The 27,638-nt window shown below is 41.5% G+C and overlaps 2 protein-coding genes across 2 annotated transcripts in view; both read right to left on the bottom strand.

Moving 5' to 3' along the window:
* LOC117331455 (general transcription factor 3C polypeptide 1-like) overlaps positions 1–27,638 on the bottom strand; it is a 429,349-nt gene that overhangs the window by 161,405 nt on the left and 240,306 nt on the right. The gene's annotated exons all lie outside the window — the stretch shown is intronic.
* Positions 1–27,638, bottom strand: part of LOC117331456 (FMRFamide receptor-like) — a 324,895-nt gene that overhangs the window by 127,324 nt on the left and 169,933 nt on the right. The window lies entirely within an intron of this gene.

Genomic DNA, 27,638 nt, shown 5'->3' on the forward strand with positions numbered 1-27,638 from the left:
TACATAAATTAACTGTGGAGTGAAAACCTTGTAGTTAAATGTGTCCCTATAGATCTCCTAATTTTACAATCTCCAGACTTTCTGTCCCAATGTATTCTATTTCCGGGTACAGATCAGATATAGATTTAATGTAACTATATTTTATCAAGTTCACAGTTATTTTCCAGTTATATGTATTTTCCAGTTATATAGATGTCTGATTGACATTCAGTCCATTTGTGAGGCTGTTAGCATGAGCTTTGTGTGACAACTTTATGCATCATTTTGACAGCTACTGATGTGTGGGCTTGTTAAGCATTTGTAACATTATAAACCCATTCCTACCATCACTGCAGGCCTTGTCCATCAACTCATATCCCTTCCAGTTAATGACTACGTGTCATTTAAACACTGACAGGTCAGTAAGGGCTGGTATTGTGACAATATATACCCCACACTCATCAAAAAGAAACCTACCCATACCACTTAAGTTGGCATTTGACATTTGGACTAAGAATAATTGTAATAAAGCAAAATATACCATTCAAATTTACAACAATATGACTCTTGTTTCCTTCCATCTCTGGGCAAAACATGTAAATACTGGTGCACTCTTCATTTGTTTGTTTTTATTTGTTTTATTTCAAAACCTCCCCCATCAAGAGCCAGGGTCATAGAGATTAACTTTGTCTTTGAACTTTGGACCAAAATGACTTTGACCTTTAATCCAGATAGGGCCTGCGATAGCTCTAATCACAAAACCTCAAGTGAAGATCCCAGGTGAATGGCTTGATACTGCTTACCTCTTTCTTGATAAGCTAAGAAACAGACACTTCAGAAAGACTGAATCCTAATTGCTCTAGATAGCATGCGACAGGCCTCCCCTATGTTGTACAGTGAGGTAGCCACTATCTACAACAAGGAATCCCCAACTCAACATAACACTATCTGTTCACAGGGTGATCAACCCAACAAACACTTCCATCAGTTGACATATCTTTTAATTCAGACCAATTTTGCTTCATAATGTCATAACAAAATGTTCATCTGTAAAAATACTAAAGTTAACATTCACCTTAAACCTTTGAACCCTGTGACCTTTGGTCAGTCAACTTCTTGTCTAGTTCTGACCAACTTTGGTTCATAATAACATAACAAAATGTTCAACACTAAAAACATTCAAGATTTGCCATGACCTTGACCAATTGACTTTGATTGGTTGATAACTTCCAACAGTGTTTACCTGTTTCACAATGTTCATTCAGACAGCTATCAAAGTGTACATCAAGCTTTCTCACAGCTTGGACTGTTTCAATAATTTCGACACCATTACCTTTAGCTAGAGACCTTTATTGTGCTGACACTTATGGGTCAGTTCTGTCTTTTGCTGATTAAGGTTGAGCACATTGGAGTTAATCCAGGTACTGATGTAATTTATACAGTATTCCAGACTTGCTGTTATTGTGTCTCAGGTGACTATATAGTGGCCTAATAACCATGAAGACTTGTGTCGTTGGCATAACAATAGTACTGAAGACTATGACAATGAAATGTCCCATATTGGTCTGAAATAAAGACGATATTTCCTTGGTCCCAGTATGGACCCCAAAGATTCCCAAGGTCTAATGTTTTGATGTCTGAAACAGTTGGTCCTATAGCAATGCACTAACATCATTCTCCCAAATAGGACTGGATCCAGGATAGTGCATCACCAGTCACACCAAAAGAACTGGGAAAGAGTACTCTTAGACATTGGGAAAGTATGTCAAGTTCAATGATGTCAAATGCAGTGGACAGCTCAAGCATATGAACTGCTCTACACTTGTTATCTAGGGCAGCAGCTGTATCACTGTGAACACAAAGTAGGGGCATCTCAGTGGAATTTCCCCTGTGATTGTTAGTGGTCGTCAGGACTTTTTGCATTAAGGTAAGCCTCTAAACGCTGGGACATCATCTTTCTCAGGATCTTAAATAGGAAAGGAAGACTAGACACTGGACAGTAGTTCTTTATTCCTCTTCGTTCATTTCAGTCTTTGTTAACAGTGGTCTTGAAACACAACGTAATCCTTGACTCAGCTTATGATTTGTTCATGATTAAGGTTATAGAGGATAGCATGGTCTTAAGCGAAATGCCTTTGTGTGAAGAGGTACCTGTATGCTCATCAGAGCCTCAATATCAGATTGATATCCTTTACAAAAATGAATCATAACTCCTTCAATCAATCAGAGCCTCAATATCAGATTTAAATGCTTAATAGAAATGAATTAGAACTCTTCTATCAATCTGATTGGTTAAAACACTTGGTCTTTCAACATCATGAAGTTATCTAAATATTGATTTTCTTTCCCAATGTGCTGCTGTATTTGGACATGATCAGAGTCTGTATTTGGACATGATCAGAGTCTGTATTTGGACATGATCAGTGTCTGTATTTGGACATGATCAGAGTCTGTATTTGGACATGATCAGTGTCTGTATTTAGACATGATCAGTGTCTGTATTTGGACATGATCAGTGTCTATATTTGTACATGATCAGTCTGTATTTGGACATGATCATTGTCTGTGTTTGAACACCTTATCAGTGTCTGTGTTTGAACACCTTATCAGTGTCTGTATTTGGACATGATCCCTGTCTGTATTTGGACATGATCAGTGTCTGTAATTGGACATGATCACTGTCTGTATTTGGACATGATCAGAGTCTGTAATTGGACATGATCACTGTCTGTATTTGGACATGATCAGGTGTCTGTATTTAGACATGACCAGTGTCTGTATTTGGACACATGATCACTGTCTGTAATTGGACATGATCACTGTCTGTATTTGGACACATGATCAGTGTCTGTAATTGGACATGATCACTGTCTGTATTTGGACACATGATCACTGTCTGTATTTGGGCATGATCAGGTGTCTGTATTTAGACATGACCAGTGTCTGTATTTGGACACATGATCAGTGTCTGTATTTAGACATGATCACTGTCTGTATTTGGACACATGATCACTGTCTGTATTTAGACATGATCACTGTCTGTATTTGGACATGATCAGTGTCTGTAATTGGACATGATCAGTGTCTGTAGTTGGACATGATCACTGTCTGTATTTGGAAAAAGTTGCCGCCGGACAAACGGAGAATGCTGCACCACGGCATAAGCGCACTTGCCCTTCAGGCAGGTGAGCCATTAATGCTGTAAATTTGACAGTATCAGTACACTATTACTGTAAATTTGATAGTATCAGTAAAATATTTCTGCAAATTGACAGTATCAGTAAAGTTTTAATGTAAATGATATTATCACTATAATATTGCTGTTAATTTTACATTTTAGCTAAATATTTTTATTTCTTGCTGGTATACTTGATGTCTGTATCCTGTCTCTTATTGTGGAACTTTACATGCATATCCTTAAAGTGGGGGGGTTGATTCTATACATGCTTAAGCATCAATATATATATATAGTTAATAAGGATATGGTGTAACTAACAACATAATAATGGGAAAAGTAATGAAGTCTGAAAGGCAATAACAATGTCATACATATTGGTAGTGAAGCCCCCAGTGTTTTACAATCTAAAGTGTACATAATAAGAAATGTGTTGTTTTTTCGTGAAGACAAATGAATATGGCTCTCAAATACAGTCATGACATGGGAATCCCTCTCAAATACAGGTATGACTGGGGGATCCCTCTCAAATACAGTCATGACATGGGAATCCCTCTCAAATACAGTAATGACCTCAAATACAGGTATGACTGGGGAATCCCTCTCAAATACAGGTATGACTTGGGGATCCCTCTCAAATACAGGTATGACTGGGGGATCCCTCTCAAATACACGTATGACTGGGGGATCCCTCTCAAATACAGTAATGACCTCAAATACAGGTATGACTGGGGGATCCCTCTCAAATACAGGTATGACTGGGGGATCCCTCTCAAATACAGTCATGACATGGGAATCCCTCTCAAATACAGTAATGACCTCAAATACAGGTATGACTGGGGAATCCCTCTCAAATACAGGTATGACTGGGGGATCCCTCTCAAATACAGGTATGACTGGGGGATCCCTCTCAAATACAGTAATGACCTCAAATACAAGTATGACTGGGGGATCCCTCTCAAATACAGGTATGACTGGGGGATCCCTCTCATATACAGGTATGACTGGGGGATCCCTCTCAAATACAGTAATGACCTCAAATACAAGTATGACTGGGGGATCCCTCTCAAATACAGGTATAACTGAGGGATCCCTCTCATATACAGGTATGACTTGGGGATCCCTCTCAAATACAGGTATGACAGGGGGATCCCTCTCAAATATAGGTATGACTGGGGGATCCCTCTCAAATACAGCAGACTTGGGGATCCCTCTCAAATACAGCAGACATGGGGATCCCTTTCAAATACAGGTATGACTGGGGGATCCCTCTCAAATACAGGTATGACAGGGGGATCCCTCTCATATACAGGTATGACTTGGGGATCCCTCTCATATACAGGTATGACTGGGGGATCCCTCTCAAATACAGGTATGACAGGGGGATCCCTCTCAAATACAGGTTTGACTGGGGGATCCCTCTCAAATACAGGTATGACTTGGGGATCCCTCTCAAATACAGGTATGACTGGGGGATCCCTCTCAAATACAGCAGACTTGGGGATCCCTCTCAAATACAGCAGACTTGGGGATCCCTCTCAAATACAGGTATGAATTGGGGATCCCTCTCAAATACAGCAGACTTGGGGATCCCTCTCAAATACAGCAGACTTGGGGATCCCTCTCAAATACAGGTATGAATTGGGGATCCCTCTCAAATACAGGTAAAAAATTTTTACAGATATTAATTGTAATCTGACAGTTCTGTTAATTGATTTCTGAAATAAATCTTTCACTATCCTGTTAACTGATAAGATCAAACTTTAATATCACTTACATGACAAAATGATTTCTGGCATTTCCGCAGATAAAACATTGACAGCAGATACAAGATGTTTGAGACTTGCTGAGGAAGAACCAGTATTTGTGTACATGTTTCTGTACACCAAAGAAATCTCTAAGGAAATTGTAAGGAGTACCTGTTCTTAAGCTAAGAATGCACGACATGTATGTGCCAAAACTAGGTCACTGAGCTCTCCTCTGATAGACTGCTTGTCTGATACATAATATTGATTACTCCCAATGAGATAATAACTTATTTAATACACACAAAAAGAAATATTTCACTATTATACCCTCGCTCAATTCATCTAATCTGTCTAAGTCACAGCTGAATGTACTTTAATCAACCTAAGGATTTGCATATTTTTTTTTTAATTTACTGTAATAAAAGAAGTCTTTTATAGACAACAGAGCTACAGAAAATACTTATATGTGTTGAACAGGTATTTGAAGTATTTTCTCATTCTCCGAGGAGTTCAATATAACCAAGTTCTACTATAAATGGTTAAGTGGTCAGGATCGATCAACGGTTTCAAAGATATCACAACTAATTATATGTCTTAAGGGGTGGGGAAATACCCCAGAACCGGTTTTTACATCATGAACATGTTTATATTTTGATGCTGAGCAATGCTATATATGTTTATATGGTGGGGATCTAAATGGTTTCAAAGGAATAACCAAACAAGTGACCAATGGGACCGAATTGCAATTTTGAATGACAACCAACTAGATATACTTTCAGTAAAATTTTATTTAATTCCAATCAGCGCTTATGAAGGAGAAATCAATGGTTTATGGATGGATGGAAGGAGGGACGGACACCAGACGCTGCAGTATGGCATAACCTCACCTTGGTCCTTCCGACCAGGTGAGCTCAAAAGGAGAGCGCAAGCTAAATTCATTTCTTTCTTGTATAACTCTTTGGTAAATTACTATATAATGGGAAAGCAATAAATATTGATAAAAATGCAGACTGATTGAAGCTTTTCTTCAAAACAATTAAAACAAAAAGTCTGGAATTCAATTTAACAAAAATTATAAATGGCATTGATATATTTTAAGTGTTCAATACAATCTTACAACAACAGCAGCTATTACTGACAATGAATAGTAAATGTCACTTCTAGCTAGTCAACACCTTGGGGATATGTTAATGGTGAGACAGAATGCTGATTCTACAATTACATGTATATCATTCTGTATATCACTGTAAACTTTGACATTTAAAATCAATCTTTAAACTGTCTTTAAAAAGTTATCAATTACTTTCAAAGCTAGAAAAGATCACTTTCGCAAGTTAAGAGGATAAACTCGTTACCTGGCCGTTACTTAGTGGACTTACCCACACCTTAGGGAATATATAAACTAACCAACACCAGAGGGAATGCAGGCTAACCTGGCCCCTTACTTGTTGGACTATCCCACATCTGAACCATACTTTGCCCTTTACATGGTGGACTAGCCCACACCTTAGGGAATGCAGGCTAATCCGGACCTTTACTTGGTGGACTAATCCCACATCTGAACCATACTTTGCCCTTTACTTGGGGGACTTTGCCCTTTACTTGGGGGACTAATTCCCACATCTGAACCATACTTTGCCCTTTACTTGGTGGACTATCCCACATCTGAACCATACTTTGCCCTTTACTTGGGGGACTTTGCCCTTTACTTGGGAGACTAATTCCCACATCTGAACCATACTTTGCCCTTTACTTGGGGGACTAATTCCCACATCTGAACCTTACTTTGCCCTTTACTTGGGGGACTAATTCCCACATCTGAACCATACTTTGCCCTTTACTTGGGGGACTATCCCACATCTGAACCATACTTTGCCCTTTACTTGGGGGACTAATTCCCACATCTGAGGGGATACAACCTTACATAAAACCCAGTCGAAAATAATCAAGATATGTAGTTCAGTATAATAAATAGTAAAATTGTTTGACCTTGGAGCCATGTCGGTAAAACAGCAGCTCACTGGAACCATTTCGACTCTGCACACCAAAGATTCTTCGGAATGTGACAGAAAAGGAGACAGACGGATGGGCAGATTGCATCGTATCATTGCAAAACCCAACAAAGATGAAAGTAAAAGAAGATTAAAAGAATGACAGTGAGGAAGTATAACACTATCAGATTGGATCATAATATCCATGCACATATTCTACTGTTAGAACCTATACTTGTACATTCTACTAGACTTGTTGATAATCTGAGATACTTTCTTTAAAGGAAGGTGGCTAAAGCCTCAGTCACCTGAAGAAGAACTGCATAACTTAATTATACCCACTTTATACTGGTTACATTGTCGGAACTTTGTTTTATTGGTAAAGATTGGAGATAATTATTACTAAGTAACACCTGCGATATTAATGACAAAAGTCATCCATCAAACTGACAACAGAATTATTAGAAATAATGCCAACAGGGTTTCAAATCTAACACTGTTTCTGTTGAAGTGTATGACTCTGCTTCTACTAATTGGTACCAAAACTTGTATAAACACAATCAAAAGGTTCCTATGGGTACGCTAATTACGTGACATTTGTAAACACCAGTTAACTCCAGAGCTTCTCATTAGGTTGGAGCGTCTATTTTTTGAACAATAATTGAACTAATCAGAGGTCAGGAACAAGGAGGTTGTAGGGTTTGCCCTGGATAAACTTAATTCTACCTTGTAGCACTGAGACACAGCAAAGTGAGGCTCTGCAAAGAACAAACTATATCAAATTAATGTAATGTCTCATTGATCAGAAGTAGGAGGAACTCCTTTCTAGAAATATGACTGACGATTTCATACAAACATTTTACTAAGTCTACATCACTGATATTTTCACCAATTACTGAAGTCTACATTACTGATAGCAATTACTAAGTTTACATTATTGATGTTTTCACCAAATACTGAAGTCTAATTTAAGTCACTGATATTTTCACCAAATACTGAAGTCTACATCAATGATGTTTTCACCAATTACTGAAGTCTACATCAATGATGTTTTCACCAATTACTGAAGTCTAAGTCACTGATGTTTTCACCAATTACTGAAGTCTACATCAATGATGTTTTCACCAATCACTGAAGTCTACATCAATGATGTTTTCACCAATTACTAAAGTCTACATCAATGATGTTTTCACCAATTACTGAAGTCTACATCAATGATGTTTTCACCAATTACTGAAGTCTACATCAATGATGTTTTCACCAATTACTGAAGTCTAAGTCACTGATGTTTTCACCAATTACTGAAGTCTACATCAATGATGTTTTCACCAATTACTGAAGTCTAAGTCAATGATGTTTTCACCAATTACCGAAGTCTACATCAATGATGTTTTCACCAATTACTGAAGTCTAAGTCACTGATGTTTTCACCAATTACTGAAGTCTACATCAATGATGTTTTCACCAATTACTGAAGTCTACATCAATGATGTTTTCACCAATTACTGAAGTCTACATCAATGATGTTTTCACCAATTACTGAAGTCTACATCAATGATGTTTTCACCAATTACTGAAGTCTACATCAATGATGTTTTCACCAATTACCGAAGTCTACATCAATGATGTTTTCACCAATTACTGAAGTCTACATCAATGATGTTTTCACCAATTACTGAAGTCTACATCAATGATGTTTTCACCAATTACTGAAGTCTACATCAATGATGTTTTCACCAATTACTGAAGTCTACATCAATGATGTTTTCACCAATTACTGAAGTCTACATCAATGATGTTTTCACCAATTACTGAAGTCTACATCAATGATGTTTTCACCAATTACTGAAGTCTACATCAATGATGTTTTCACCAATTACTACATTTTAAGCACAGCATCATTCTGGACAATGCAATTTATCCATCCCATTTTAACAATGAATTTGACCTGGTTAACTTGAGACATATACCAACATCTAGCACAGAATACTGAGGCCAGGTTATATAAGACAAGTTGTAGCCAAGATCATAATATGATTAAGCTTTGAAGAATGCATATTAATCTGACATTAACAATCTTTAATGGAGAAAATCCGCCTGTAGAATCTGTCAATGACAGTTTGGAACATGACAGATTTTATTGGGCAGAGATTAATTGTGGAGGTACAAAGAGGATTCACCTGACACATGATTAACATCTTAGATTTAATTAATTCTTCCTGTAGTACAACTTCAAAGCACATGTACTTATTTATACATAAAACCTGTTCTTAGCAAGCTATCTTATTGGTCATTTGCAATAAAAACTTGAATGCCACTTTGAAGTATCTGAAGAGTTAATAAAACTGTTACAGGTAATAATTATCTATATGGAAACCCTGTACTACCAGGTAATAATTATCTATATAGAAACCCTGTACTACCAGGTAATAATTATCTGTAGAGAAACCCTGTACTACCAGGTAATAATTATCTGTAGAGAAACCCTGTACTACCAGGTAATAATTATCTGTATAGAAACCCTGTACTACCAGGTAATAATTATCTGTATAGAAACCCTGTACTACCAGGTAATAATTATCTGTATAGAAATCCTGTACTACCAGGTAATAATTATCTGTATAGAAACCCTGTACTACCAGGTAATAATTATCTGTAGAGAAACCCTGTACTACCAGGTAATAATTATCTGTAGAGAAACCCTGTACTACCAGTTAATAAATTAATCTATATAGAAACCCTGTACTACCAGTTAATAAATTAATCTCTATAGAAACCCTGTACTACCAGGTAATAATTATCTGTAGAGAAACCCTGTACTACCAGGTAATAATTATCTATATAGAAACCCTGTACTACCAGTTAATAAATTAATCTATATAGAAACCCTGTACTACCAGTTAATAAATCAATCTATATAGAAACCCTGTACTACCAGTTAATAATTATCTGTAGAGAAACCCTGTACTACCAGGTAATAATTATCTATATAGAAACCCTGTACTACCAGTTACTAAATTAATCTATATAGAAACCCTGTACTACCAGTTAATAAATTAATCTATATAGAAACCTTGTACTACCAGTTAATAAATTAATCTATATAGAAACCCTGTACTACCAGTTAATAAATTAATCTATATAGAAACCCTGTACTACCAGGTAATAATTATCTGTATAGAAATCCTGTATTACCAGGTAATAACTATCTGTATAGAAACCCTGTACTACCAGGTAATAATTATCTGTATAGAAACCCTGTACTACCAGGTAATAATTATCTGTATAGAAACCCTGTACTACCAGGTAATAATTATCTGTATAGAAACCCTGTACTACCTGCAGGTAATAATTATCTGTATAGAAACCCTGTACTACCTGCAGGTAATAATTATCTGTATAGAAACCCTGTACTACCAGGTAATAAATTAATCTATATAGAAACCCTGTACTACCAGTTAATAAATTAATCTATATAGAAATCCTGTACTACCAGGTAATAATTATCTGTATAGAAACCCTGTACTACCAGGTAATAATTATCTGTATAGAAACCCTGTACTACCAGGTAATAATTATCTGTATAGAAACCCTGTACTACCAGGTAATAATTATCTGTATAGAAACCCTGTACTACCAGGTAATAATTATCTGTATAGAAACCCTGTACTACCTGTTAATAAATTAATCTATATAGAAACCCTGTACTACCTGTTAATAAATTAATCTATATAGAAATCCTGTACTACCGGTTAATAATTATCTGTATAGAAACCCTATACTACCGGGTAATAATTATCTGTATAGAAACCCTGTATTACCAGGTAATAATTATCTGTATAGAAACCCTGTACTATTGATATCCCTTCTCTCCCTCCAGTTCCCTCTAACACTATCCTACTGATATCCCTTCTCTCCCTCCAGTTCCCTCTAACACTATCATACTGATATCCCTTCTCTCCCTCCAGTTCCCTCTAACACTATCCTACTGATATCCCTTCTCTCCCTCCAGTTCCCTCTAACACTATCCTACTGATATCCCTTCTCTCCCTCCAGTTCCCTCTAACACTATCCTACTGATATCCCTTCTCTCCCTCCAGTTCCCTCTAACACTTTATTACTGATATCCCTTCTCTCCCTCCAGTTCCCTCTAACACTATCCTACTGATATCCCTTCTCTCCCTCCAGTTCCCTCTAACACTATCCTACTGATATCCCTTCTCTCCCTCCAGTTCCCTCTAACACTTTATTACTGATATCCCTTCTCTCCCTCCAGTTCCCTCTAACACTATCCTACTGATATCCCTTCTTTCCCTCCAGTTCCCTCTAACACTATCCTACTGATATCCCTTCTCTCCCTCCAGTTCCCTCTAACACTTTATTACTGATATCCCTTCTCTCCCTCCAGTTCCCTCTAACACTATCCTACTGATATCCCTTCTCTCCCTCCAGTTCCCTCTAACACTATCCTACTGATATCCCTTCTCTCCCTCCAGTTCCCTCTAACACTATCCTACTGATATCCCTTCTCTCCCTCCAGTTCCCTCTAACACTATCCTACTGATATCCCTTCTCTCCCTCCAGTTCCCTCTAACACTTTATTACTGATATCCCTTCTCTCCCTCCAGTTCCCTCTAACACTTTATTACTGATATCCTTCTCTCCCTCCAGTTCCCTCTAACACTATCCTACTGATATCCCTTCTCTCCCTCCAGTTCCCTCTAACACTTTATTACTGATATCCCTTCTCTCCCTCCAGTTCCCTCTAACACTTTATTACTGATATCCCTTCTCTCCCTCCAGTTCCCTCTAACACTATCCTACTGATATCCCCTCTCTCCCTCCAGTTCCCTCTAACACTTTATTACTGATATCCCTTCTCTCCCTCCAGTTCCCTCTAACACTATCCTACTGATATCCCTTCTCTTCCTCCAGTTCCCTCTAACAATTTATTACTGATATCCCTTCTCTCCCTCCAGTTCCCTCTAACACTATCCTACTGATATCCCTTCTCTCCTTCCAGTTCCCTCTAACACTTTATTACTGATATCCCTTCTCTCCCTCCAGTTCCCTCTAACACTTTATTACTGATATCCCTTCTCTCCCTCCAGTTCCCTCTAACACTTTATTACTGATATCCCTTCTCTCCTTCCAGTTCCCTCTAACACTATCCTACTGATATCCCTTCTCTCCCTCCAGTTCCCTCTAACACTATCCTACTGATATCCTTTCTCTCCCTCCAGTTCCCTCTAACACTTTATTACTGATATCCCTTCTCTCCCTCCAGTTCCCTCTAATACTATCCTACTGATATCCTTTCTCTCCCTCCAGTTCCCTCTAACACTTTATTACTGATATCCCTTCTCTCCCTCCAGTTCCCTCTAACACTATCCTACTGATATCCCTTCTCTCCCTCCAGTTCCCTCTAACACTATCCTACTGATATCCCTTCTCTCCCTCCAGTTCCCTCTAACACTATCCTACTGATATCCCTTCTCTCCCTCCAGTTCCCTCTAACACTTTATTACTGATATCCTTTCTCTCCCTCCAGTTCCCTCTAACACTATCCTACTGATATCCTTTCTCTCCCTCCAGTTCCCTCTAACACTTTATTACTGATATCCCTTCTCTCCCTCCAGTTCCCTCTAACACTATCCTACTGATATCCCTTCTCTCCCTCCAGTTCCCTCTAACACTTTATTACTGATATCCCTTCTCTTCCTCCAGTTCCCTCTAACACTTTATTACTGATATCCCTTCACTCCCTCCAGTTCCCTCTAACACTATCCTACTGATATCCCTTCTCTCCCTCCAGTTCCCTCTAACACTATACTACTGATATCCCTTCTCTCCCTCCAGTTCCCTCTAACACTATCCTACTGATATCCCTTCTCTCCCTCCAGTTCCCTCTAACACTATCCTACTGATATTCCTTCTCTCCCTCCAGTTCCCTCTAACACTTTATTACTGATATCCCTTCTCTCCCTCCAGTTCCCTCTAACACTATCCTACTGATATCCCTTCTCTCCCTCCAGTTCCCTCTAACACTTTATTACTGATATCCCTTCTCTCCCTCCAGTTCCCTCTAATACTATCCTACTGATATCCCTTCTCTCCCTCCAGTTCCCTCTAACACTATCCTACTGATATCCCTTCTCTCCCTCCAGTTCCCTCTAACACTATCCGACTGATATCCCTTCTCTCCCTCCAGTTCCCTCTAACACTATCCTACTGATATCCCTTCTCTCCCTCCAGTTCCCTCTAACACTATCCAACTGATATCCTTCTCTCCCTCCAGTTCCCTCTAACACTATCCTACTGATTTCCCTTCTCTCCCTCCAGTTCCCTCTAACACTTTATTACTGATATCCCTTCTCTCCCTCCAGTTCCCTCTAACACTATCCTACTGATATCCCTTCTCTCCCTCCAGTTCCCTCTAACACAATCCTACTGATATCCCTTCTCTCCCTCCAGTTCCCTCTAACACTTTATTACTGATATCCCTTCTTTCCCTCCAGTTCCCTCTAACACTTTATTACTGATTTCCCTTCTCTCCCTCCAGTTCCCTCTAACACTTTATTACTGATATCCCTTCTCTCCCTCCAGTTCCCTCTAACACTATCCTACTGATATCCCTTCTCTCCCTCCAGTTCCCTCTAACACTTTATTACTGATATCCCTTCTCTCCCTCCAGTTCCCTCTAACACTTTATTACTGATATCCCTTCTCTCCCTCCAGTTCCCTCTAACACTTTATTACTGATTTCCCTTCTCTCCCTCCAGTTCCCTCTAACACTTTATTACTGATATCCCTTCTCTCCCTCCAGTTCCCTCTAACACTTTATTACTGATATCCCTTCTCTCCCTCCAGTTCCCTCTAACACTTTATTACTGATATCCCTTCTCTCCCTCCAGTTCCCTCTAACACTTTATTACTGATATCCCTTCTCTCCCTCCAGTTCCCTCTAACACTATCCTACTGATATCCCTTCTCTCCCTCCAGTTCCCTCTAACACTTTATTACTGATATCCCTTCTCTCCCTCCAGTTCCCTCTAACACTTTATTACTGATATCCCTTCTCTCCCTCCAGTTCCCTCTAACACTTTATTACTGATATCCCTTCTCTCCCTCCAGTTCCCTCTAACACTATCCTACTGATATCCCTTCTCTCCCTCCAGTTCCCTCTAACACTATCCTACTGATATCCTTTCTCTCCCTCCAGTTCCCTCTAACACTTTATTACTGATATCCCTTCTCTCCCTCCAGTTCCCTCTAATACTATCCTACTGATATCCTTTCTCTCCCTCCAGTTCCCTCTAACACTTTATTACTGATATCCCTTCTCTCCCTCCAGTTCCCTCTAACACTATCCTACTGATATCCCTTCTCTCCCTCCAGTTCCCTCTAACACTATCCTACTGATATCCCTTCTCTCCCTCCAGTTCCCTCTAACACTATCCTACTGATATCCCTTCTCTCCCTCCAGTTCCCTCTAACACTTTATTACTGATATCCCTTCTCTCCCTCCAGTTCCCTCTAACACTATCCTACTGATATCCTTTCTCTCCCTCCAGTTCCCTCTAACACTTTATTACTGATATCCCTTCTCTCCCTCCAGTTCCCTCTAACACTATCCTACTGATATCCCTTCTCTCCCTCCAGTTCCCTCTAACACTTTATTACTGATATCCCTTCTCTTCCTCCAGTTCCCTCTAACACTTTATTACTGATATCCCTTCACTCCCTCCAGTTCCCTCTAACACTATCCTACTGATATCCCTTCTCTCCCTCCAGTTCCCTCTAACACTATACTACTGATATCCCTTCTCTCCCTCCAGTTCCCTCTAACACTTTATTACTGATATCCCTTCTCTCCCTCCAGTTCCCTCTAACACTATCCTACTGATATCCCTTCTCTCCCTCCAGTTCCCTCTAACACTATCCTACTGATATCCCTTCTCTCCCTCCAGTTCCCTCTAACACTATCCTACTGATATTCCTTCTCTCCCTCCAGTTCCCTCTAACACTTTATTACTGATATCCCTTCTCTCCCTCCAGTTCCCTCTAACACTATCCTACTGATATCCCTTCTCTCCCTCCAGTTCCCTCTAACACTATCCTACTGATATCCCTTCTCTCCCTCCAGTTCCCTCTAACACTTTATTACTGATATCCCTTCTCTCCCTCCAGTTCCCTCTAATACTATCCTACTGATATCCCTTCTCTCCCTCCAGTTCCCTCTAACACTATCCTACTGATATCCCTTCTCTCCCTCCAGTTCCCTCTAACACTATCCGACTGATATCCCTTCTCTCCCTCCAGTTCCCTCTAACACTATCCTACTGATATCCCTTCTCTCCCTCCAGTTCCCTCTAACACTATCAAACTGATATCCTTCTCTCCCTCCAGTTCCCTCTAACACTATCCTACTGATATCCCTTCTCTCCCCCCAGTTCCCTCTAACACTTTATTACTGATATCCCTTCACTCCCTCCAGTTCCCTCTAACACTATCCTACTGATATCCCTTCTCTCCCTCCAGTTCCCTCTAACACTATCCTACTGATATCCCTTCTCTCCCTCCAGTTCCCTCTAACACTTTATTACTGATATCCCTTCTTTCCCTCCAGTTCCCTCTAACACTATCCTACTGATATCCCTTCTCTCCCTCCAGTTCCCTCTAACACTTTATTACTGATATCCCTTCTCTCCCTCCAGTTCCCTCTAACACTATCCTACTGATATCCCTTCTCTCCCTCCAGTTCCCTCTAACACTATCCTACTGATATCCCTTCTCTCCCTCCAGTTCCCTCTAACACTTTATTACTGATATCCTTCTCTCCCTCCAGTTCACTCTAACACTATCCTACTGATATCCCTTCTCTCCCTCCAGTTCCCTCTAACACTATCCTACTGATATCCCCTCTCTCCCTCCAGTTCCCTCTAACACTATCCGACTGATATCCCTTCTCTCCCTCCAGTTCCCTCTAACACTATCCGACTGATATCCCTTCTCTCCCTCCAGTTCCCTCTAACACTATCCGACTGATATCCCTTCTCTCCCTCCAGTTCCCTCTAACACTTTATTACTGATATTCCTTCTCTCCCTCCAGTTCCCTCTAACACTATCCAACTGATATCCTTCTCTCCCTCCAGTTCCCTCTAACACTATCCTACTGATATCCCTTCTCTCCCCCCAGGTCCCTCTAACACTTTATTACTGATATCCCTTCACTCCCTCCAGTTCCCTCTAACACTATCCTACTGATATCCCTTCTCTCCCTCCAGTTCCCTCTAACACTATCCTACTGATATCCCTTCTCTCCCTCCAGTTCCCTCTAACACTATCCTACTGATATTCCTTCTCTCCCTCCAGTTCCCTCTAACACTTTATTACTGATATCCCTTCTCTCCCTCCAGTTCCCTCTAACACTATCCTACTGATATCCCTTCTCTCCCTCCAGTTCCCTCTAACACTTTATTACTGATATCCCTTCTCTCCCTCCAGTTCCCTCTAACACTATCCTACTGATATCCCTTCTCTCCCTCCAGTTCCCTCTAACACTATCCTACTGATATCCCTTCTCTCCCTCCAGTTCCCTCTAACACTATCCGACTGATATCCCTTCTCTCCCTCCAGTTCCCTCTAACACTATCCTACTGATATCCCTTCTCTCCCTCCAGTTCCCTCTAACACTATCCAACTGATATCCTTCTCTCCCTCCAGTTCCCTCTAACACTATCCTACTGATTTCCCTTCTCTCCCTCCAGTTCCCTCTAACACTTTATTACTGATATCCCTTCTCTCCCTCCAGTTCCCTCTAACACTATCCTACTGATATCCCTTCTCTCCCTCCAGTTCCCTCTAACACTATCCTACTGATATCCCTTCTCTCCCTCCAGTTCCCTCTAACACTTTATTACTGATATCCCTTCTCTCCCTCCAGTTCCCTCTAACACTTTATTACTGATATCCCTTCTCTCCCTCCAGTTCCCTCTAACACTTTATTACTGATATCCCTTCTCTCCCTCCAGTTCCCTCTAACACTATCCTACTGATATCCCTTCTCTCCTTCCAGTTCCCTCTAACACTTTATTACTGATATCCCTTCTCTCCCTCCAGTTCCCTCTAACACTTTATTACTGATATCCCTTCTCTCCCTCCAGTTCCCTCTAACACTTTATTACTGATTTCCCTTCTCTCCCTCCAGTTCCCTCTAACACTTTATTACTGATATCCCTTCTCTCCCTCCAGTTCCCTCTAACACTTTATTACTGATATCCCTTCTCTCCCTCCAGTTCCCTCTAACACTTTATTACTGATTTCCCTTCTCTCCCTCCAGTTCCCTCTAACACTTTATTACTGATATCCCTTCTCTCCCTCCAGTTCCCTCTAACACTATCCTACTGATATCCCTTCTCTCCTTCCAGTTCCCTCTAACACTTTATTACTGATATCCCTTCTCTCCCTCCAGTTCCCTCTAACACTTTATTACTGATATCCCTTCTTTCCCTCCAGTTCCCTCTAACACTTTATTACTGATTTCCCTTCTCTCCCTCCAGTTCCCTCTAACACTTTATTACTGATATCCCTTCTCTCCCTCCAGTTCCCTCTAACACTATCCTACTGATATCCCTTCTCTCCCTCCAGTTCCCTCTAACACTTTATTACTGATATCCCTTCTCTCCCTCCAGTTCCCTCTAACACTTTATTACTGATATCCCTTCTCTCCCTCCAGTTCCCTCTAACACTTTATTACTGATTTCCCTTCTCTCCCTCCAGTTCCCTCTAACACTTTATTACTGATATCCCTTCTCTCCCTCCAGTTCCCTCTAACACTTTATTACTGATATCCCTTCTCTCCCTCCAGTTCCCTCTAACACTTTATTACTGATATCCCTTCTCTCCCTCCAGTTCCCTCTAACACTTTATTACTGATATCCCTTCTCTCCCTCCAGTTCCCTCTAACACTATCCTACTGATATCCCTTCTCTCCCTCCAGTTCCCTCTAACACTTTATTACTGATATCCCTTCTCTCCCTCCAGTTCCCTCTAACACTTTATTACTGATATCCCTTCTCTCCCTCCAGTTCCCTCTAACACTTTATTACTGATATCCCTTCTCTCCCTCCAGTTCCCTCTAACACTATCCTACTGATATCCCTTCTCTCCCTCCAGTTCCCTCTAACACTATCCTACTGATATCCTTTCTCTCCCTCCAGTTCCCTCTAACACTTTATTACTGATATCCCTTCTCTCCCTCCAGTTCCCTCTAATACTATCCTACTGATATCCTTTCTCTCCCTCCAGTTCCCTCTAACACTTTATTACTGATATCCCTTCTCTCCCTCCAGTTCCCTCTAACACTATCCTACTGATATCCCTTCTCTCCCTCCAGTTCCCTCTAACACTATCCTACTGATATCCCTTCTCTCCCTCCAGTTCCCTCTAACACTATCCTACTGATATCCCTTCTCTCCCTCCAGTTCCCTCTAACACTTTATTACTGATATCCCTTCTCTCCCTCCAGTTCCCTCTAACACTATCCTACTGATATCCTTTCTCTCCCTCCAGTTCCCTCTAACACTTTATTACTGATATCCCTTCTCTCCCTCCAGTTCCCTCTAACACTATCCTACTGATATCCCTTCTCTCCCTCCAGTTCCCTCTAACACTTTATTACTGATATCCCTTCTCTTCCTCCAGTTCCCTCTAACACTTTATTACTGATATCCCTTCACTCCCTCCAGTTCCCTCTAACACTATCCTACTGATATCCCTTCTCTCCCTCCAGTTCCCTCTAACACTATACTACTGATATCCCTTCTCTCCCTCCAGTTCCCTCTAACACTTTATTACTGATATCCCTTCTCTCCCTCCAGTTCCCTCTAACACTATCCTACTGATATCCCTTCTCTCCCTCCAGTTCCCTCTAACACTATCCTACTGATATCCCTTCTCTCCCTCCAGTTCCCTCTAACACTATCCTACTGATATTCCTTCTCTCCCTCCAGTTCCCTCTAACACTTTATTACTGATATCCCTTCTCTCCCTCCAGTTCCCTCTAACACTATCCTACTGATATCCCTTCTCTCCCTCCAGTTCCCTCTAACACTATCCTACTGATATCCCTTCTCTCCCTCCAGTTCCCTCTAACACTTTATTACTGATATCCCTTCTCTCCCTCCAGTTCCCTCTAATACTATCCTACTGATATCCCTTCTCTCCCTCCAGTTCCCTCTAACACTATCCTACTGATATCCCTTCTCTCCCTCCAGTTCCCTCTAACACTATCCGACTGATATCCCTTCTCTCCCTCCAGTTCCCTCTAACACTATCCTACTGATATCCCTTCTCTCCCTCCAGTTCCCTCTAACACTATCAAACTGATATCCTTCTCTCCCTCCAGTTCCCTCTAACACTATCCTACTGATATCCCTTCTCTCCCCCCAGTTCCCTCTAACACTTTATTACTGATATCCCTTCACTCCCTCCAGTTCCCTCTAACACTATCCTACTGATATCCCTTCTCTCCCTCCAGTTCCCTCTAACACTATCCTACTGATATCCCTTCTCTCCCTCCAGTTCCCTCTAACACTTTATTACTGATATCCCTTCTTTCCCTCCAGTTCCCTCTAACACTATCCTACTGATATCCCTTCTCTCCCTCCAGTTCCCTCTAACACTTTATTACTGATATCCCTTCTCTCCCTCCAGTTCCCTCTAACACTATCCTACTGATATCCCTTCTCTCCCTCCAGTTCCCTCTAACACTATCCTACTGATATCCCTTCTCTCCCTCCAGTTCCCTCTAACACTTTATTACTGATATCCTTCTCTCCCTCCAGTTCACTCTAACACTATCCTACTGATATCCCTTCTCTCCCTCCAGTTCCCTCTAACACTATCCTACTGATATCCCCTCTCTCCCTCCAGTTCCCTCTAACACTATCCGACTGATATCCCTTCTCTCCCTCCAGTTCCCTCTAACACTATCCGACTGATATCCCTTCTCTCCCTCCAGTTTCCTCTAACACTATCCTACTGATATCCCTTCTCTCCTTCCAGTTCCCTACTGATTTCCCTTCTCTCCCTCCAGTTCCCTCTAACACTATCCTACTGATATCCCCTCTCTCCCTCCAGTTCCCTCTAACACTATCCGACTGATATCCCTTCTCTCCCTCCAGTTCCCTCTAACACTTTATTACTGATATCCCTTCTCTTCCTCCAGTTTCCTCTAACACTATCCTACTGATATCCCTTCTCTCCTTCCAGTTCCCTACTGATATCCCTTCTCTCCCTCCAGTTCCCTACTGATATCCCTTCTCTCCCTCCAGTTCCCTCTAACACTATCCTACTGATATCCCTTCTCTCCCTCCAGTTCCCTCTAACACTATCCTACTGATATCCCTTCTCTCCCTCCAGTTCCCTCTAACACTATCCTACTGATATCCCTTCTCTCCCTCCAGTTCCCTCTAACACTATCCTACTGATATCCCTTCTCTCCCTCCAGTTCCCTCTAACACTTTATTACTGATATCCCTTCTCTCCCTCCAGTTCCCTCTAACACTATCCTACTGATATCCCTTCTCTCCCTCCAGTTCCCTCTAACACTATCCGACTGATATCCCTTCTCTCCCTCCAGTTCCCTCTAACACTATCCTACTGATATCCCTTCTCTCCCTCCAGTTCCCTCTAACACTATCCAACTGATATCCTTCTCTCCCTCCAGTTCCCTCTAACACTATCCTACTGATTTCCCTTCTCTCCCTCCAGTTCCCTCTAACACTTTATTACTGATATCCCTTCTCTCCCTCCAGTTCCCTCTAACACTATCCTACTGATATCCCTTCTCTCCCTCCAGTTCCCTCTAACACTATCCTACTGATATCCCTTCTCTCCCTCCAGTTCCCTCTAACACTTTATTACTGATATCCCTTCTCTCCCTCCAGTTCCCTCTAACACTTTATTACTGATTTCCCTTCTCTCCCTCCAGTTCCCTCTAACACTTTATTACTGATATCCCTTCTCTCCCTCCAGTTCCCTCTAACACTATCCTACTGATATCCCTTCTCTCCTTCCAGTTCCCTCTAACACTTTATTACTGATATCCCTTCTCTCCCTCCAGTTCCCTTTAACACTTTATTACTGATATCCCTTCTCTTCCTCCAGTTCCCTCTAACACTATCCTACTGATATCCCTTCTCTCCTTCCAGTTCCCTACTGATATCCCTTCTCTCCCTCCAGTTCCCTACTGATATCCCTTCTCTCCCTCCAGTTCCCTCTAACACTATCCTACTGATATCCCTTCTCTCCCTCCAGTTCCCTCTAACACTATCCTACTGATATCCCTTCTCTCCCTCCAGTTCCCTCTAACACTATCCTACTGATATCCCTTCTCTCCCTCCAGTTCCCTCTAACACTATCCTACTGATATCCCTTCTCTCCCTCCAGTTCCCTCTAACACTTTATTACTGATATCCCTTCACTCCCTCCAGTTCCCTCTAACACTATCCTACTGATATCCCTTCTCTCCCTCCAGTTCCCTCTAACACTATCCTACTGATATCCCTTCTCTCCCTCCAGTTCCCTCTAACACTATCCTACTGATATCCCTTCTCTCCCTCCAGTTCCCTCTTACACTATCCTACTGATATCCCTTCTATCCCTCCAGTTCCCTCTAACACTATCCTACTGATATCCCTTCTCTCCCTCCAGTTCCCTCTAACACTTTATTACTGATATCCCTTCTCTCCCTCCAGTTCCCTCTAACACTATCCTACTGATATCCCTTCTCTCCCTCCAGTTCCCTCTAACACTTTATTACTGATATCCCTTCTCTCCCTCCAGTTCCCTCTAACACTATCATACTGATATCCCTTCTCTCCCTCCAGTTCCCTCTAACACTATCATACTGATATCCCTTCTCTCCCCCCAGTTCCCTCTAACACTATCCTACTGATATCCCTTCACTCCCTCCAGTTCCCTCTAACACTATCCGACTGATATCCCTTCTCTCCCTCCAGTTCCCTCTAACACTATCCGACTGATATCCCTTCTCTCCCTCCAGTTCCCTCTAACACTATCCTACTGATATCCTTTCTCTCCCTCCAGTTCCCTCTAACACTATCCTACTGATATCCCTTCTCTCCCTCCAGTTCCCTCTAACACTATCCGACTGATATCCCTTCTCTCCCTCCAGTTCCCTCTAACACTATCCTACTGATATCCCTTCTCTCCCTCCAGTTCCCTCTAACACTATCCTACTGATATCCCTTCTCTCCCTCCAGTTCCCTCTAACACTATCCTACTGATATCCCTTCTCTCCCTCCAGTTCCCTCTAACACTATCCTACTGATATCCCTTCTCTCCCTCCAGTTCCCTCTAACACTTTATTACTGATATCCCTTCTCTCCTTCCAATTCCCTCTAACACTATCCTACTGATATCCCTTCTCTCCCTCCAGTTCCCTCTAACACTATCCGACTGATATCCCTTCTCTCCCTCCAGTTCCCTCTAACACTATCCTACTGATATCCCTTCTCTCCCTCCAGTTCCCTCTAACACTATCCAACTGATATCCTTCTCTCCCTCCAGTTCCCTCTAACACTATCCTACTGATTTCCCTTCTCTCCCTCCAGTTCCCTCTAACACTTTATTACTGATATCCCTTCTCTCCCTCCAGTTCCCTCTAACACTATCCTACTGATATCCCTTCTCTCCCTCCAGTTCCCTCTAACACTATCCTACTGATATCCCTTCTCTCCCTCCAGTTCCCTCTAACACTTTATTACTGATATCCCTTCTCTCCCTCCAGTTCCCTCTAACACTTTATTACTGATTTCCCTTCTCTCCCTCCAGTTCCCTCTAACACTTTATTACTGATATCCCTTCTCTCCCTCCAGTTCCCTCTAACACTATCCTACTGATATCCCTTCTCTCCTTCCAGTTCCCTCTAACACTTTATTACTGATATCCCTTCTCTCCCTCCAGTTCCCTCTAACACTTTATTACTGATATCCCTTCTCTTCCTCCAGTTCCCTCTAACACTATCCTACTGATATCCCTTCTCTCCTTCCAGTTCCCTACTGATATCCCTTCTCTCCCTCCAGTTCCCTACTGATATCCCTTCTCTCCCTCCAGTTCCCTCTAACACTATCCTACTGATATCCCTTCTCTCCCTCCAGTTCCCTCTAACACTATCCTACTGATATCCCTTCTCTCCCTCCAGTTCCCTCTAACACTATCCTACTGATATCCCTTCTCTCCCTCCAGTTCCCTCTAACACTATCCTACTGATATCCCTTCTCTCCCTCCAGTTCCCTCTAACACTTTATTACTGATATCCCTTCACTCCCTCCAGTTCCCTCTAACACTATCCTACTGATATCCCTTCTCTCCCTCCAGTTCCCTCTAACACTATCCTACTGATATCCCTTCTCTCCCTCCAGTTCCCTCTAACACTATCCTACTGATATCCCTTCTCTCCCTCCAGTTCCCTCTAACACTATCCTACTGATATCCCTTCTATCCCTCCAGTTCCCTCTAACACTATCCTACTGATATCCCTTCTCTCCCTTCAGTTCCCTCTAACACTTTATTACTGATATCCCTTCTCTCCCTCCAGTTCCCTCTAACACTATCCTACTGATATCCCTTCTCTCCCTCCAGTTCCCTCTAACACTTTATTACTGATATCCCTTCTCTCCCTCCAGTTCCCTCTAACACTATCATACTGATATCCCTTCTCTCCCTCCAGTTCCCTCTAACACTATCATACTGATATCCCTTCTCTCCCCCCCAGTTCCCTCTAACACTATCCTACTGATATCCCTTCACTCCCTCCAGTTCCCTCTAACACTATCCGACTGATATCCCTTCTCTCCCTCCAGTTCCCTCTAACACTATCCGACTGATATCCCTTCTCTCCCTCCAGTTCCCTCTAACACTATCCTACTGATATCCTTTCTCTCCCTCCAGTTCCCTCTAACACTATCCTACTGATATCCCTTCTCTCCCTCCAGTTCCCTCTAACACTATCCGACTGATATCCCTTCTCTCCCTCCAGTTCCCTCTAACACTATCCTACTGATATCCCTTCTCTCCCTCCAGTTCCCTCTAACACTTTATTACTGATATTCCTTCTCTCCCTCCAGTTCCCTCTAACACTATCCTACTGATATCCCTTCTCTCCCTCCAGTTCCCTCTAACACTATCCTACTGATATCCCTTCTCTCCCTCCAGTTCCCTCTAACACTATCCTACTGATATCCCTTCTTTCCCTCCAGTTCCCTCTAACACTTTATTACTGATATCCCTTCTCTCCTTCCAATTCCCTCTAACACTATCCTGCTGGTGTCCCTTATTTATTATCATTTGACAACAATTGTGAAACAAGTTGTATCAATTGATATTAATCATACTTGCTGCCAGGCATGAAAGAAAATGAGGTGTTTTAGTGTGGGAGGATACCAGAGTCCTCAGAGAAAACCTACACAATGCTATTACTGATAGGGTAAATGCCCTTCGGGGGGATGTGAGCTAAAAATGGTGTAATCTAATAATGTATAATTCGCTCTTAAATTTCATCAGAAATTTGAAGGATTCTTACTCAAGACAGAATAAAGAAATATTATCTTTGGACTGTACTAATCCCATAGCAGCGATCCAATCATTATATAGCTGTACATTTCAGGCAGGGAACATGTCAAGGTGACGAAAACTATGTCTATGACGTTGACCTTTTCTATCAATGTAAGGCAGGTGTATAAAAGTGTAATAAAGTCAGTACATTTTCCACTAATTTGATATCCTACCAATATGTAGGTTCACATTAAATGTCAAGATACTTATATATTATTGGTAAATTTCTTGAGAGAAAAAATGCAGCAATAAAATGCCTTTCTATATCATTCAAGGGAAAAACAACTGTCCTAACACCATTTCAGTTATGTCAAATCACAAGGCCAATGTTTGAAGCATAAGCCAATATAAGCAACTGTCACTAATATATCACAATAACGAAAACGAATGTATAGAGGAACTATTGACCAAGGACAGGAATATGACCATAGGATGAAGTTGAAGGACGACTCAATACAATATATACAGTATATACAAGTATAAAAAGTCGACAATGGCTAGTGTAGTCCACCGCAGGTATGTAAATAAATCTGCATACAACCTTGAATAGGTGAGGTGTAGACTACCCGATTATAGTCACACATGTCCGAACAACACGTTCCAGATTAGCTGACATAAAAACACAACAGAATCAATGTACAGGGGACTTAATGATCAAGGACAGAACATCAATGTATAGGGGACTTATTGATCATGGACAGAACATCAAGGTATAGGGGACTTATTGAACAAGGACAGGACATCAATGTATATGGGACTTATTGATCAAGGACAGGACATCAAGGTATAGGGGACTTATTGATCAAGAACAGGACATCAATGTATAGGGGACTTATTGAACAAGGACAGAACATCAATGTGTAGGGGACTTATTGAACAAGGACAGGACATCAATGTATAGGGGACTTATTGAACAAGGACAGGACATCAATGCACAGGGGACTTATTGATCAAGGACGGTACATCAATGTATAGGGGACTTATTGATCAAGGACGGGACATCAATGTATAGGGGACTTATTGAACAAGGACAGGATGTCAATGTGTAGGGGACTTATTGAACAAGGTCAGGACATCAATGTATAGGGGACTTATTGATCAAGGACAGGACATCAATGTATAGGGGACTTATTGAACAAGGACAGGACATCAATGTATAGGGGACTTATTGAACAAGGACGGGACATCAAGGTATAGGGGACTTATTGAACAAGGACAGGACATCAATGTATAGGGGACTTATTGAACAAGGACAGGACATCAAGGTATAGGGGACTTATTGAACAAGGACAGGACATCAATGTATAGGGGACTTATTGAACAAGGACGGGACATCAATGTATAGGGGACTTATTGAACAAGGACAGGATGTCAATGTATAGGGGACTTATTGATCAAGGACAGGACATCAATGTATAGGGGACTTATTGAACAAGGACAGGAAGTCAACGTATAGGGGACTTATTGAACAAGGACAGGACGTCAATGTATAGGGGACTTATTGAACAAGGACAGTGTATCAATGTATAGGGGACTTATTGAACAAGGACGGGACATCAATGTATAGGGGACTTATTGAATAAGGACGGGACATCAATGTATAGGGGACTTATTCAACAAGGACGGGACATCAATGTATAGGGGACTTATTGAACAAGGACAGGACATCAATGTATAGGGGACTTATTCAACAAGGACGGGACATCAATGTATAGGGGACTTATTGAACAAGGACGGGACATCAATGTACAGGGGACTTATTGAACAAGGTCAGGACATCAATGTGTAGGGGACTTATTGAACAAGGACAGGACATCAATGTATAGGGGACTTATTGAACAAGGACAGGACATCAATGTATAGGGGACTTATTGAAAAAGGACGGTACATCAATGTATAGGGGACTTATTGATCAAGGACGGGACATCAAGGTATAGGGGACTTATTGAACAAGGACAGGAAGTCAATGTATAGGGGACTTATTGAACAAGGACGGGACATCAATGTATAGGGGACTTATTGAACAAGGACAGGACATCAATGTATAGGGGACTTATTGAAAAAGGACGGTACATCAAGGTATAGGGGACTTATTGATCAAGGACGGGACATCAAGGTATAGGGGACTTATTGAACAAGGACAGGAAGTCAATGTATAGGGGACTTATTGAACAAGGACGGGACATCAATGTATAGGGGACTTATTGAACAAGGACAGGACATCAATGTATAGGGGACTTATTGAACAAGGACAGGAAGTCAATGTATAGGGGACATATTGAACAAGGACAGGACATCAATGTATAGGGGACTTATTGAACAAGGACAGGACATCAATGTATAGGGGACTTATTGAACAAGGACGGGACATCAATGTATAGGGGACTTATTGAACAAGGACGGGACATCAATGTATAGGGGACTTATTCAACAAGGACGGGACATCAATGTATAGTGGACTTATTGAACAAGGACGGGACATCAATGTATAGCTAACTCATTAGACAAGGACAGGACCACCAATGGGACTTTATTGTAACATCTGGAATCTGTAAAAAGCCTATAATATCCACTTGTATGTAAGACTTTTGTTTGGGTGCAGATGGAGGCAGATAGAAGATGTATGACATGGTATATGATCCCATGCACCACACTTTCACAATCACATATAACAGTGCCCTAGGGATGCCAAACTTCTTCTTAGAGGTATACAAATATGACAGACAATACCATTCAGAGATAGCTATGCTCAGCCCTGTTGGAGAGGCCATGTATCATACAGACAGATGTCTAGTGATGTCCCAAGGTAACAAATCATGTACTGCCATCAAATATAAGGCCTGCAAAATCTTGGATTTCAAAATACAAAGAAGTGGCGTTCCTGATAAAGCATTAGAGAACATCACACCACAAAAGACAGATGATTTGTACACTTAACCTCAGGTTGTTTCTGTCAGCATCAGATGTCAAGTACACGATTATCAATTATCAGGGTTCAATGTGTTAGGCCTACAGGCTTAGAGTTCAATGTATTACATGTAGGCCTACAGACTTAGGGTTCAATGTATTAGGCCTACAGACTTAGGGTTCAATGTGTAAGGC

The sequence above is a fragment of the Pecten maximus genome, chromosome 7 (assembly GCF_902652985.1).
Source record: "Pecten maximus chromosome 7, xPecMax1.1, whole genome shotgun sequence".
NCBI classification, from domain to species: domain Eukaryota; kingdom Metazoa; phylum Mollusca; class Bivalvia; order Pectinida; family Pectinidae; genus Pecten; species Pecten maximus.